Below are 14,516 nucleotides of genomic sequence, written 5' to 3'. Positions count from 1 at the left end.
AGCAGGCTCTGCAATAATGGTCAACCCTGAGAGGAAACTTTCCCCTCTCTTAATTTCCACTCTACTGATGGGACCCTGCAACAATGTCTGAACAAAGCAGTGAGGAAGGGGAAGCCAAGTGCTGGGGAGAAACCTCGACAACTACCCAGCCAGACACCTGCTCCATATGTTCCATCGAGGACATCGAAGCTGTCCTCGAAAGCTCCATGAAGCCTGCTTTATGTAAGGACCCTCTCTCTATTGAAAAGGGATGAAAGCAAGTCAAAATTCAAAGCAGGCTCTGAGGTCCTTCAGATGTTTATTACTTTGTGGCCAATAGTTCTTGGTTTTAGAGGACGATGAATGTTCTCCTTGTTTGCTTTATATTACTTTATATAAAATGGAACATTACTGCTTTGATGTACAATGTACAGTGTAGAAATTGACAGGAAAATAGCAAAAGAAAGGGAGAGAATGAAAGTTGAAATAGTGGGCTCTGATGAACCTCGCAAAATCCCGGGCTGACAAACTGCTGTCGAGGGGTCTTCAGACCAGATCTATCTTGTAGAGATGGAGAAGAAGGAGAGGCACCTCAGACGACCAAGAGGAACTGGCAAGTTCCTAGGAGGTTGGAGGAAACTCTTCAACTCAGCAGCGGGGGCCATAGCGGCCACCATTAAGCTGGGGCAATTGGACCAATTTTTTTTTAATATTTTTTTTTATTTTTCCACAACAAAAAAAAGAAAAAAAAATCATTCACATCAAACAATTTCAATATGCTGAAGAGGTGTTTACATATCTTCTCATGCAATCTCAAAATACACATCTCTTCATAAATATATCTTCTTTTCTAACATATTTTCCCATCTAAATCCCATATTTTGTAATATTGCTTATCATCTTGGTCTCTAATTTCAAGTGTCAATTTACTCATCTCTGCGCATTCCATCATCTTCCTAATTATTTCATCTTGCAAAGGTAATTTCTCATTTTTCCAATTTTTAGCAAACACAATCCTAGCTGCTGTAATAATATTCACAATCAAATATTTTACTTCTCTAGTATATATCTCAGGAATAATTCCCAACAGAAAGACTTCTGGCTTAAAGTCTATGTGTCTTTTAATCATTTTGTCCAACCACGTGTGTATCTTATAAGGTCCAATATCTTTTCACTTCAATGCATGTCCACTACATATGGTGATTTGATCCAGGTGTCTGATGACACTTCCAACATTTTTTGGATTTATCCTTAAACATTCTCGCAATTCTTGTTGGGGACAAATGCCACCTGTAAAATATCTTATACAAATTCTCTTTATATGCTGTAGACATTGTCATTTTATAATTATACATAAAGAGTTTTTGCCAGGCATCTAAATCTATCCCATGACCAAAATTCTTCCCCCAAGCAATCATAGTCTCTTTGACTTGTTCTTCTCCCAGTTTTTCTTCTAATAAATATCCATACAGTTTCTTAATCAGATTGTCATCAGGACCTGTTAAAATCTTATCAAAAGCGGTTATATTATTATAAAAGCCTTCTGTTTTAACATCTTTATCATATCTGGATTGTATTTGTAAATAAGAAAACCAATTCATTATTATACCATCTGCCTCTAATTCTGATTTAGCTTTTAACTCACCCTTTTCATTTAACAGTTCATTATATCTAACAATATGTTCTTTTCTAAATGTTATTGAATATGAGAATGCCCCAATAGATAATACCCAATGTAATTCCCAATTAGGTAGCCCAAAACCACCTCTCACTCTCTTATCTTGCAATAATTTTAATTTTATCCTCGCTTTCCTCCCTTGCCAAACATACTTCAACATTATTTTATTCAGTTCCAAGGAAGTATCCTCTACTCAATTCAATTGGAATAGTTTGAAACAGGTACAAAATTCTAGGTAGTATATTCATCTTAATTGTTGATATTCTTCCAAGTAATGACAGTTGTGTTCCCATTTAGCAAATCTGTTTGAGTTTACCATAATTATTCTCTTTCAATGTGCTACACCTTGCAGTCAAATATATCCCCAAGTATTTAACTTTATTTACCACCTGCATCTTTGAACATTCTTCCAGCTCAATTTTTTCTTCATTAACATATTCTTAGTCAAAATTTTTGTTTTATCTTTGTTAATTTTCAATCCTGCTACTTTCCCAAATTCATTTACTCTTTCTATCAGGCAGTTTATAGATTCTAATGGGTCTTCTATAATAAAAACCAGGTCATCAGCAAAAGCTTGGAGTTTGTATTCTTCCCTCTTAATTTTCATACCTTTTATAATATAACAACAGAGTTGGAAGGGACCTTGGAGGCCTTCTAGTCCAACCCCCTGCCCAGGCAGGAAACCCTACACCATCTCAGTCAGATGGTTATCCAACATTTTCTTAAAAATTTCCAGTGTTGGAGCATTCACAACTTCTGCAGGCAAGTCGTTCCACTTATTACTTGTTCTAACTGTCAGAAAATTTCTCCTTAGTTCTAAGTTGCTTCTTTCCTTGATCAGTTTCCACCCATTGCTTCTTGTTCTACTCTCAGGTGCTTTGGAGAGCAGCCTGACTCCCTCTTCTTTGTGGCAACCCCTGAGATATTGGAACACTGCTATCATGTCTCCCCTAGTCCTTCTTTTTATTAAACTAGACATACCCAGTTCCTGCAACCGTTCTTCATATGTTTTAGCCTCCAGTCCCCTAAGCATCTTTGTTGCTCTTCTCTGCACTCTTTCTAGAGTCTCAACATCTTTTTTACATCGTGGCGACCAAAATTGGATGCAATATTCCAAGTGTGGCCTTACCAAGGCATTATAAAGTGGCACTAACACTTCACGTGATCTTGATTCTATCCCTCTGTTTATGCAGCCCAGAACTGTGTTGGCTTTTTTAGCAGCTGCTGCATACTGCTGGCTCATATCTAAATGATTATCCATTAGGACTCCAAGATCCCTCTCACAGGTACTACTATTGAGCAAGGTACCACATATACGGTACCTGTGCATTTTGGTTTTTTTGCCTAAATGTAGAACCTTGCTTTTTTCACTGTTGGATTTCATTTTGTTAGATAGCGCCCAATGTTCAAGTCTGTCAAGATATTTCTGTAACTTGAGCCTATTTTCTGGAGTGTTGGCTATTCCTGCCAGCTTGGTGTCATCTGCAAATTTGATGAGTTCCCCATCTATCCCCTTGTCCAAGTCATTGATGAAGATGTTGAAGAGTACTGGGCCTAAAACAGAGCCTTGGGGTACTCCACTGCATACTTCCCTCCACGTGGATGTAGTTCCATTGAGGACTACACGTTGAGTGTGGTTGGTCAGCCAGTTACGAATTATCTCCCTATCCTCTCTAATATTTCTATTTAATACTTCCAGAGTTAACATAAACAGCAACGGTGACAGTGGGCAACCTTGTCTTGTACCTTTTTCTATTTGGAACGCTTCAGTCAGTTCTCTGTTTATCATAATCTTAGCTGATTGTTTACAGTATATAGTTTCTATTGCTTTAATGAACATTTCACCAAAACCCATTTGTTTCAATTGAAGGAAGATAAAACATCAGTTAACGTTATCGAAGGCTTTTTGTGCGTCCAAAAAAATTAGAGCCATCTGCTTCTTGGGATGGGCCTCACAGTATTCTAAAGTGTCCAAGACTATTCTCATATTATTTCTAATGTGTCTTTTAGGCAGAAATCCATTTTGGTCAGAATGTATAAATCAAATACCGTTTCAGACGTTCTGCAACGTTCTGCAACTATTGAAGTAAAAATTTTATAATCCGAATTTAACAGGGATATAGGTCTATAATTTCTTATCTGTTTAAGATCAGACTCCTCTTTAGGGATAAGAGTAATATAGGCCTCTGTCCAGGTCTCAGGTATTTTCCCTTTTTGCATCAATTTGTTCATTACTTCTAGTAATGGAAGATCCAATTGTTCTTGAAAAGTCAAATAATATTCAACTTGGAAGCCCATCTGGGCCTGGTGCTTTACCACTTTTTTGCTTTTTAAGCGCTTGCATTCGTTCCATCATTGTTATATTTCCTTCCAACATCTTTTTGGTATCTTCAGGAATCTGGGGTAGATTTGCTTTGTGTAGGTAATGTTTCACATCTTCCTCGTCAATCTCCTCTTTTTGATCAAATTTTTGAGCAGGAGTGGTGATTTGGACAGAGTATTGATGCCGGGGGAGTGATTGCCAGTTCACAGGTTAAAAAAAAATTCTAAATTGTTAAAATGCCCCGGCGAGGAAACAGTGGGAATGGGGGAAGTGAATGAAGAAAGAACAAAATGGAAGTTTAAAGCTTTAAAGCCCGAAACGAAACTTGACTTTTGAATTATAATACAATTAAAATACTAGAAGAAAAAACCCATAATAGGTGTGGAGAAGATTGGAAAAATCTTTAAAATGCTTTTTTGACCATTGAAGGAATAGAATAGAGGAAATTATAAAATCAAAACCCTGTAACAGAAGTTTTTTTCCCTTTTTAAACTCGACTTGGAACCAGATTTTAAATTGAACTTTGGGGAACAAAAATTAAGAAGAAAAAGATAAATTGGCAAATAGTGGTAATGTAGATTTAATAAATAAAATGGATATTTTCCTAGTTTGTTGATTGGAATTGTGAATTGGAGAGAGACACTGTCAGCTTGTGTCCGATCAATACCCAAGAAAGGAAACCCCCAACTCCATATGGTAATAGAGATACGCACTTTTACTGGATACGTCTGATTATAGCTAAGGAAAGCAAGATCTGAGAGTAGGTGTGACTTACAGATGTATATCCCCTCATTCATCCCTCCTCCCTCCAAAGGTCAAACAGATCTAGTCCAATGTCTTTGCCCTCATGGACCACATGGTGTTCTTCTTCCAATGTTCTTCTTCTGTATGGTATGCAAAGATCGTTGATGCCAGCGCGCCCGTCTGACTGTTTGAATTCCTTCTCTCTCCTCCTTTCAATGGCAGCCGAAGCTTAAAGAGCCACAACCCCCATTAATCTAGCATGACAACAAACTAGCAATAAAACACTTAACAAAGTAATAAAACAGTTAAACATCCTACTATGTAACTAAACACTTAAAATAATAAGTGGAGGCTGACATTCGGCCCTCCTGCAAAAAGGACGTTAGTCCTAGAAAAGAAGAAAAGAAAGGTTAAGGTTTATCAGGATACTTTTCATAGAATCGTGCTAACTTTTTGGGGGCACAAACATTCTTTTTGTAAACCCATTCTGCCTGGGATAAAGGAAAGTGTTTCCAAGCTACTAAATATTGGACTTTATTTCTATGTTTTCTAGAATCCAGGATTTCTTTTACTTCAAAATGTTGTTCCCCTTCTATGAGAGTGCTATTGTATTGAGGGTGCTATTGTATTGAGGCAGCCGAGAAAGAGCATCTGCCAGGAAGTTCTTTCCTCCTGGAATGTAATGCAAGGAGAAGTTAAAACGGTTAAAGTATTGGGCCCATCGAGCTTGCGTTGGTGACAGTTTTCTGGGTGTTTTAAGGGCTTCTAAGTTTTTGTGATCAGTCCAAATCTCGAAAGGGTGTTTAGCTCCCTCTAGGAATTGTCTCCACGTTTGGAGAGCCCAGTGAACCACAAATGCTTCTTTCTCCCAGATAGCCAATCTCTGTTTCAGTCAATTTCCGAGATGTGTACACACAAAGTTGTAGTTCCCCTTCAGCATTGTTTTGGAGTAGAACGGACGGCCCCACTGCTACATCACTAGCATTCGCTTGAACCACGAATGGGGACTCCATGTCAGGGTGCTTGAGGATAGGTTCGGCCACAAATAGTCATTTAAACTTTTCAAAAGCTGCTTGGCACTCCATCGACCATTCTAGTTTTAAGGATGGTTTGGGCTTTGTGTTTCCTTTTGTTTTCAGGAGATTGGTGATTGGCAGGGCAATGTTTGCAAACGAGGGAATGAACTGGCGATAGAAATTGGCAAAACCCAAGAAACTGCAACTGTTTGCGGGTGTGAGGGGGTGCCCACTCTAGTACTGCTTGGGCCTTTGCAGGATCCATTTCCAAATCCTCAGAGGATATACGGTATCCCAAATAGTCAACTTTCGTTTGATGAAATTCACATTTAGACAGTTTTGCATAAAGCTCTGCCGCCAGTAATTTTTTGAGTACTGCTCTTACTAGTTTCACATGTTCGTCCATTGTCTCTGTGTAGATAAGGATGTCATTAAGATAAACCAGAACCCCATTAAGCAAATGTTCATGGAGCACTTCATTTATCAATTGCATGAACACTGCAGGGGCCCCTTGCAGTCCAAAAGGGAGTATTCGAAATTGGAAACAGCCAAGGGGACAATTGAAAGCAGTTTTCCACTCATCTCCTTCCTTTATACGCACTCTGTAGTAGGCTTCTCGTAAGTCCAATTTGATGAAAAACTTCCCCTTTGCCATATGGGCCAGCATGTCCTTCATGAGTGGCATAGGATATAAGTTTTCCACGCACACCGCATTCAAATTCCTATAATCCACTATGAGACGAAAGGTGCCATCTTTCTTTTCCTGGAACATCACCGGAGCTGCTACCCAGGGCCTGCCTGATTGAATGAAACCTCAAGCCAAACTTTTTTCTATGAAGTTCCGTAGTTCTCCCAGTTCTTTTTGTGACATGGGGTAAGCTTTTGGCTTTGGGAGTTTCACCCCCGGAAGGATTTCTATGGCACAGTCTGTAGGCCTATGGGGGGGTAGCATGTCAGAGGCTTCTCACTAAAGACCTCTCATAGATCCCAATACTCCCTGGGAATTTTTCCTCCCCATCCAGGCGCTCCATCATCGACCCCAGTAGCTGAGTGGGTACGGGTTCTTTGCATTTGGAGACCCCTTTTTCCCCCCTCTGCGACTTAGAGCAGAATCGTAGTACCCCTGTTTTCCAGTTTATACGTGGGTTCCATTTTCGGAGCCAAGACAGTCCTAGTAGGACCGGCTGGTCCATTCCTGGTGTCACAATAAAGTTTAGGGTTTCTCTTTGGTTTCCTATGATCATCTCTATAGGTTCTGTAATAAAATGGGCTGGGCCTCCTCCTGCCACTGATCCATCTAGCTGGCAGAATGCTATGGGCCTGCTCAAGGTTTTTAATTTCAGTTCCATTTTCTCCACCACCTCAGGGCTGATGACACATCTGGTATACCCAGAGTCTAAGAGGGCTGGCAATTCCCCCTGCATTCCCGAGGATGAGATATGCAGTTTCACTGGGATAGTGGTTTTGGGGTGAGTTATCAACTGTACGCGGATCACACCCAGCTGTACATTTCCACCCCTGACCACCCCAATGAAGCTGTCGAAGTGTTGTCTCGGTGTTTGGAGGCCGTGCGGGTCTGGATGGGGAGAAACAGGCTCAAGCTCAACCCCTCCAAGACTGAGTGGCTGTGGATGCCGGCATCCCGGTACAGCCAGACTGTTGGGGGCGAATCATTGGCCCCAATGGAGAGGGTGCACAATCTGGGTGTTCTCCTGGATGGACGGTTGTCTTTTGAAGATCATTTGGAGACCGTCTCCAGGAGAGCTTTTTACCAGGTTTGCCTGGTCCGCCAGTTGCACCCCTTTCTAGACCAGGATGCCTTATGCACGGTCACTCATGCCCTCGTCACTTCTCGCCTGGACTACTGCAATGCTCTCTACATGGGGCTCCCCTTGGGGAGCACGCAGAGGCTTCAGTTGGTACAGAATGCAGCTGCGCGGGTGATAGAGGGAGCCATTCGTGGCTCCCATATAACATCAATCCTGCGCAGACTGCACTGGCTACCTGTGGTCTTCCGGGTGCACTTCAAGGTGTTGGTTATCACCTTTAAAGTGCTCCATGGCATAAGACCGGGATATCTTCGGGACCGCCTTCTGCTACCACATGCCTCCCACCGACCGGTACGCTCCCATAGAGAGGGTCTCCTCAGGGTGCCGTCAGCCAAACAGTGTCAGCTGGCGACCCCCAGGGGGAGAGCCTTCTCTGTGGGGGCACCTACCCTCTGGAACGAGCTTCCCCCAGGACTTCGACAACTTCCTGACCTCCGGACTTTTCGCCACGAGCTGAAAACATACCTATTCTTCTGAGCAGGACTGGCTTAATAGGGGTTTTTAATTCGTTTTAAATGGGGTTTATTTTTATATTATGTATTTTATATTTAAATTTAGGCCATATGGAATAAGTTTTTTAAATAGTTTTTATTGTAATATATTGTATGGTTTTACTTGGCTGTTCACCGCCCTGAGTCCTTCGGGAGAAGGGCGGTATAAAAATTAAATTATTATTATTATTATTATTATTATTATTATTATTATTATTATTATTATTATTATTATTATTATTATTATTATTATAGTCAAGGGGGCCCCTTTCCAACTCACCAGGAGATCTTCATCGGATTCGGATGTAGATTCGCTGTCATCGGAACTGGTCGGAGTCCCTAACTCCTCCTCCGTGGGAGAAGCATTCTTGACAATGTCCGCTACCCTTTTTGCGGACTCTTGTGTCTTGGTTGCCAGCTTCACCTCTCCTTTACCACTACTAGGGGTCGTCTTAGGCGTCAACTTGACCAGACAGTTGGCTGCTCTGTGGCCTTCCTTACCACATATGAAACATGCCGTGGATCTCTGCCTCCCACCTTCAACTGCGGCAGGGCCTTGTGGGGGCCCTTTCTGGAACTGGGTTGGGGTCTGCTTCCAGGTGCAGTCACTCCAGTTGCGATCTTTGGCCAACTTGATCTCCATCTCTACTGCTAGGGTAAACCAGCCGTACAGGGTCGTAGGGGACTCTCGCGCTCTGCACAGCGCGTATAAATCCCCGTTTAGGCCATATATATATATATATCCAAAAGAGCCACCTCCGACCACCCTCTCATGAGGGGCACCAGATCACGAAACTCTTGGGTATAGTCAGCTACTGGTCTCCTCCCTTGCCTGATGGATCTCATCCGGATCTTGGCCTTCTGCTCTGCCAGAGGGTCCTCAAATCTCATTCTTAGGGTGGCCATGAAGTGGTCATAATTTCTCAGAAGGGGGGAGTCCTCATTATGCAGGGACACAAACCAGGTGGCCGCCCTTCCTCCCAAAACTTGGGTTACGCTCCTCACTCGAGCTGCATCAGACCAATAGTCCTCACCCCAATCAATCATATGGTTGTTCAGCAAAACCAGGAATATCCCCAGTTCCTTAGGATCACCATCGAATTTTCCGGGTATTTGGGGGATTTTTGGCCATTTTCTTCTGCATGGCAACATTTGACTAGCAGAGGGCCTCTGGCCTCTATCAGAATCTGCGGGCCCAGGAGAACGTATTTCTTCTTTTTCTTCCCCCTCCCCCGAAGTGATCTGGGCAGGGAACTCATATCTCTCATGGGCCTGTCATCTGTGGACAGTTTTACTGGATACGTCTGATTATAGCTAAGGAAAGCAAGATCTGCGAGTAGGTGTGACTTACAGATGTATTTCTCCTCATTCATCCCTCCTCCCTCCAAAGGTCAAATAGATCTAGTCCAATGTCTTTGCCCTCATGGACCACATGGTGTTCTTCTTCCAATGTTCTTCTTCTGTATGGTATGCAAAGATCGTTGATGCCAGCGCGCCCGTCTGACTGTTTGAATTCCTTCTCACTCCTCCTTTCAATGGCAGCCGAAGCTTAAAGAGCCACAACCCCCATTAATCTAGCATGACAACAAACTAGCAATAAAACACTTAACAAAGTAATAAAACAGTTAAACATCCTACTATGTAACTAAACACTTAAAGTAATAAGCGGAGGCTGACAGACAGCTTCAGGCGGAGAAAAAAATTACAACACCTAACCTGTATTTTGGAAAAAAGAATGCTTCAAAGTGATAAGAGCGGTAGTAACATTTGAGGAGGATTTGTGTTTTTGTAAACTGTTTGATTTCAACAACCAAAGAAGGAGGAGTATAATAAATCTTAAAATTAGAATAGCGACAACCCAGAAAATACAAAATGGCACAGGAATTAATTGAAATGATTAAAAGGATGCATATATCATTAAAAATGGAAACAAATGAAATGATTACAATGCTGCATGAAAAACCTAAACCTGATGAACTGGAAACTGTGTTGGAACACACCCAAGAGGACACAGAAACTATGAATGAGAAGCAAGAGAGTGATATTGAAGACAAAGACAAAGATATTAACTATGAAAAACCAAATGACTATGTGGGGAGTAATAATGAAAAAAAGAGGAGATCTGGGATAAGATTAGGAACAAAGATGAACTTAAAAGATTACATTGGGATTCACAATGACAAAAAGAGAGAGGGTGAAAAGAGACAAGGAGAGAAAGAAGGGGGGAAGAGAAAAAATATAAAAAACTCAAATGATTACACTGGGATTAACAGTGGGAAAATAAGAAAGATGGAAAGGGGAAAGAAGAGAGCTGATGGAAATACAGGGCATATTAGGAGCGTAAAATACTTTAAAATGAGAAGAGAGAGAGAAGAAAACAAGGAAATGGGATAAAAGAAGATAGGAGTAGTTGATGAAAAAGAAAACATATACTATAGATTTAGAATTATAATTGAATTGAAGTAAGATTTATAAGTATAAATGAATTTTAGCAAGTTCAATATATGAGATTGTAATATTTTGAATGTCTTTAATTGTAACAATGGAATTTAGTTAAAGCATCTGAAAATTATAGAATGTATAATTCTGTAATGGTAATGATGGAACTCAGCTAAAACATTTGAAACTATATTATATTATGAAAATTGGATTAAAAGAACAATGGGAAATGAGAAAAAAAGAATGACTTTAATATTATATGTGTAAAATTGCATGAACATTAATATTCATCTGAAATTATAGAATGTTTTTAATGGTAATGATGGAATTCAGCTAAAATATTTGAAATTATATTATGAAAATTGGGTTTATTTAAAAAAAACAATGGGAAATGAGAAATAGAAATGAATGACTATATGTGTAAAACTGTAGGAACATTAATATTTGTGATTGGAACAGGAAAATTACTTAGAATTATAAAAGAATTGAAGTAAGACTTATAAGCATAAATGAAATGTAGTAAATGCAACATACGAGATTGGAATATTTGAAATGCTTTTAATTGCAAATATGGAATTTAGCTAAAATATTTGAAATTATATCATATTGTGAAGATTAATTTAGTTTAAAAAGCAATGAAAAAATTGGATTTACTTAAAAAATAATAATGGGAATTGAGAAATAGAAGTGAATGATTTTAATGTTATATATTTAAGTGAATTGTAGTAATGTATTTGACTGTAGTATTTGGATAAGTTGATAAAGGAAGAAATGGAAAAGAGGGAAGAAATTGGGTTATACAGGTAAAATTGTTTGAATATTATTTTTTGTGATTGGAACAATGGAATCTAGGGAAAATGCTTGAAACTATATTATGTTATGAAAAGGGAGCAATGGGAAAATATTTGAATTTTAAATTAAAAGGTTTTAACTTGGAAGAAGCAATGAGAGGAGGGAGAAAAAAGAAAAGAAAAATTGTTTAAGATTAGACATTAGGGCAAATGGAAAGATTAGTTATATAACAGAAACAAGGTAAAGAAAATTAAAATTAGAGAGAAAGTATATTATGGCAAAAAGTGAAATATATAAATTGTGTTAGGACAGTGGCAGTCAACCTGGTCCCTCTCCAATCAGGAAGAACTGACCGAGGAACTACTGGCAGATGATCAATTGAAGCGGTACATCGGGGTAGTCAACCTTTTTATTCCTACCGCCCACTTTTGTATCTCTGTTAGTAGTAAAATTTTCTAACCGCCCACCGGTTCCACAGTAATGTGCCATGTATCGTCATCTGCGCATGCCTCTCGTGCATCGTGGATTGGGTTTGGGGGGGCACTGGCTACCAGCTCTGCTTGCCTGTTACAGCTGGGTGGTGTGGGGGGAGATGTGCGAGCTATTCTGAGATGAGGCTTTTTTGTTTGCAGTCGCACTATAGCGCCATTTAGTTTCACTTACGTAACGTGAACTAAACTTATGTGCGGGAGATACAAATAGTATATTTTCAGAAATTTAAATTGTCACAGGGAATTTTATGAAAACCTAATGAAAATGTTTTTAAATAATGCTATGAATTTTTTTAAAAAAGTCAATTAAATTAAAAAAAAGGAAAGTGCTTCAGTATCGGACAAAACCCCTACCGCCCACCATGAAAGCTGGAACGCCCACTAGTGGGTGGTAGGGACCAGGTTGATTATCACTGAGGTACATCAACCGTATTGTGATGGAAGCCCTGGAAAATGTCAATGTTTGAGGTGAACAGGGTCGCCAACAAAATAGAGCGGGCGGACCAGCAGCCAAGGAAGCTCGAGCCATCACCCCTGACCCAGCCATAGTTGACCAAGCAGATGACCAAGCTGGCGGAGCAGCAGCTGCACTAGGTATCCAACTTCCTGCCGTTCCAGCCCAGGCGATCTTCCTTGGCCAATACAGGGGGTCACAGTTAGAGAGGAAGCCCCCCCCCCAGGGTAAGATTCAACAGAGACCCCCAAAAGTTGGTGTTTTTCCTGGCTCAATTCCTCACCTACATGCAAGAGTATGGGTGGAATTTCCCAACCCAGGAGGCATGACTGCGATTCATCACTCTAGCCCTAGAAGGGACAGCTGCCAGGTAGATGGTGAACCTCCACAACGCCAACGCTCCAGAGCTACAAAACTTCTATCGATTCATAAGAGCCCTGCACAATCACTTCGAAGAGCCCCTCGCTGATCGCAAAGCCTGCGACCACATTAGAGTCCACATTAGGCCAACGTCCTGTAGCTGAATACACCGAAGAATTCCATGACCTGGCCAGCTGAGCCAACTGGCCAGAAGATATCCTAGTCTGCTGGTTCAAAGATGGACTCAACAACAACCAGTATACTGTCTGCCTGGCCCGTGGCACCCCAAACTGCCTGCATAAATTGTACCTGATGGCAGAGGAGGCAGAGATTGACATGACCTAAAACCAGTACCGCACCAAGGTTGCACCAAGGCTTGGAGAAGATCCCTACCCCAGGGGAAGCGAGAGGCATTCAAACCCCAAACCGCCATGCCACTGAGGCCATCAGGTTGCTTTAAGTGTGGGAAGGAGGGGCACTGTGCAGCAGAATGCCGATCGAAACCCCCCGCCAGAAAGCCTGATCGCCCGTCGGGGAAAGCCTGCAAAAGCCACCCCCTGAGGAAAAGAAATGCTGAGAAGCCGAGAGGCCATGGAGTTTCATTCCCCTCAAAAATCAGAGGAAGGAACTCTGGCACCCTGAGGGGACCTGAGCCAGTCTGAAAGCAATCTGGAAGATGACCCGCAGGTAAGCAACCCAGTCGAACCGCTCACCCTACCCCTAAAACTTTTCTCCCCAGCTGAGGGAAAGGGGAGGAAGTAGCAGCATTGCTGGATTCTGAGTGCACCCGATGCCTAATTAGCCCAACCCTGGCAGGGAGATTGGGAATTTACCTAAGGAAAATGAAAGCCCCCATCGCTTTTTGCCAGCTAGATGGAACTGGGGGGGGGGGGAAGCCAGCCATTTTTGCCACAGAACCATTGCAAAGGAAGCTGGGGGATCATAGCGAGATCCTCATGTTCACAGTAGTCCCAGGAATGGAATGGCCACTAGTCCTAGGGCTCATGTGGCTACAGAAGTAGAACCCTAAAATAAACTGGAAGAGAGGAACCGTAAAATTCCAGGGGCATGTAACCTTCATGAACATCCCAGAGGGAAAAGAGGAAGGAAAGGAAAACAGGGAAACAGCAATGACTAGCCACCTTGCTGAACCCACTAGCATCCCCAAAGAATACCAAGAATTGGCTGAGGTATTAAGCAAGGAGGCATCCGATGAACTTCCACCCCATCGTGCCATGGACTGTGCCATTGAGATCCTACCGTGGGCTAAATTCCCAAAAATGAAAATGTACTGCATGCCCCCCAGAGAACTAGAGAAACTCAGAGCATTTATCGACAAAAACCTACAAAGGGGTTTCATCGAACCCACCTGACCAAAAATAACAGCCCCAGTGTTATTCTGTGAAAATAAAGATGGCTCCTTACCTCTCTGCATTGACTACAGTAATCTGAACACGATCAGTGTGGAAAATATGTACCCACTCCCCTCATGAAGGACATGCTGGCCCACCTCTCTAAAGGACAACTCTTTTCAAAGCTGGATTTATGAGAGGTGTACTGCATCAGAATTAAGAAAGGGGATGAGTTTCCACAGTTTTAACTGTTTAACTTGTAATCCAGAAGGGAGCCAAAAAACATGTAAAAGCCCCCACACTGTTAAGGAAATTCCAGCTGAAATACCCTCACAAACCATCCTCTGGGCCTCTGGGCCTCTAGTGGCGCAACAGGCTAATGCAGCCTATTATTAACAGCAACTGCTTGCAAGATAGGGCCGTGGTGGCTCAAGGCTATAAGAAGCCTGTTATTAAAACCAGCTGCCTGCAATTACTGTAGGTTCAAGCCCCACCAGGTCCAAGGTTGACTCAGCCTTCCATCCTTTATAAGGTAGGTAAAATGAGGACCCAGATTGTTGGGGGGGGC

At 41.6% G+C, this 14,516-nt stretch overlaps 1 protein-coding gene across 1 annotated transcript in view; it reads right to left on the bottom strand.

Moving 5' to 3' along the window:
• Positions 1-14,516, bottom strand: part of DOCK4 (dedicator of cytokinesis 4) — a 931,895-nt gene that overhangs the window by 150,455 nt on the left and 766,924 nt on the right. The window lies entirely within an intron of this gene.

The sequence above is a fragment of the Ahaetulla prasina genome, chromosome 7 (genome assembly GCF_028640845.1).
Source record: "Ahaetulla prasina isolate Xishuangbanna chromosome 7, ASM2864084v1, whole genome shotgun sequence".
In the NCBI taxonomy this organism is placed as follows: domain Eukaryota; kingdom Metazoa; phylum Chordata; class Lepidosauria; order Squamata; family Colubridae; genus Ahaetulla; species Ahaetulla prasina.
This window is presented reverse-complemented; position numbering and strand designations above follow the sequence as displayed.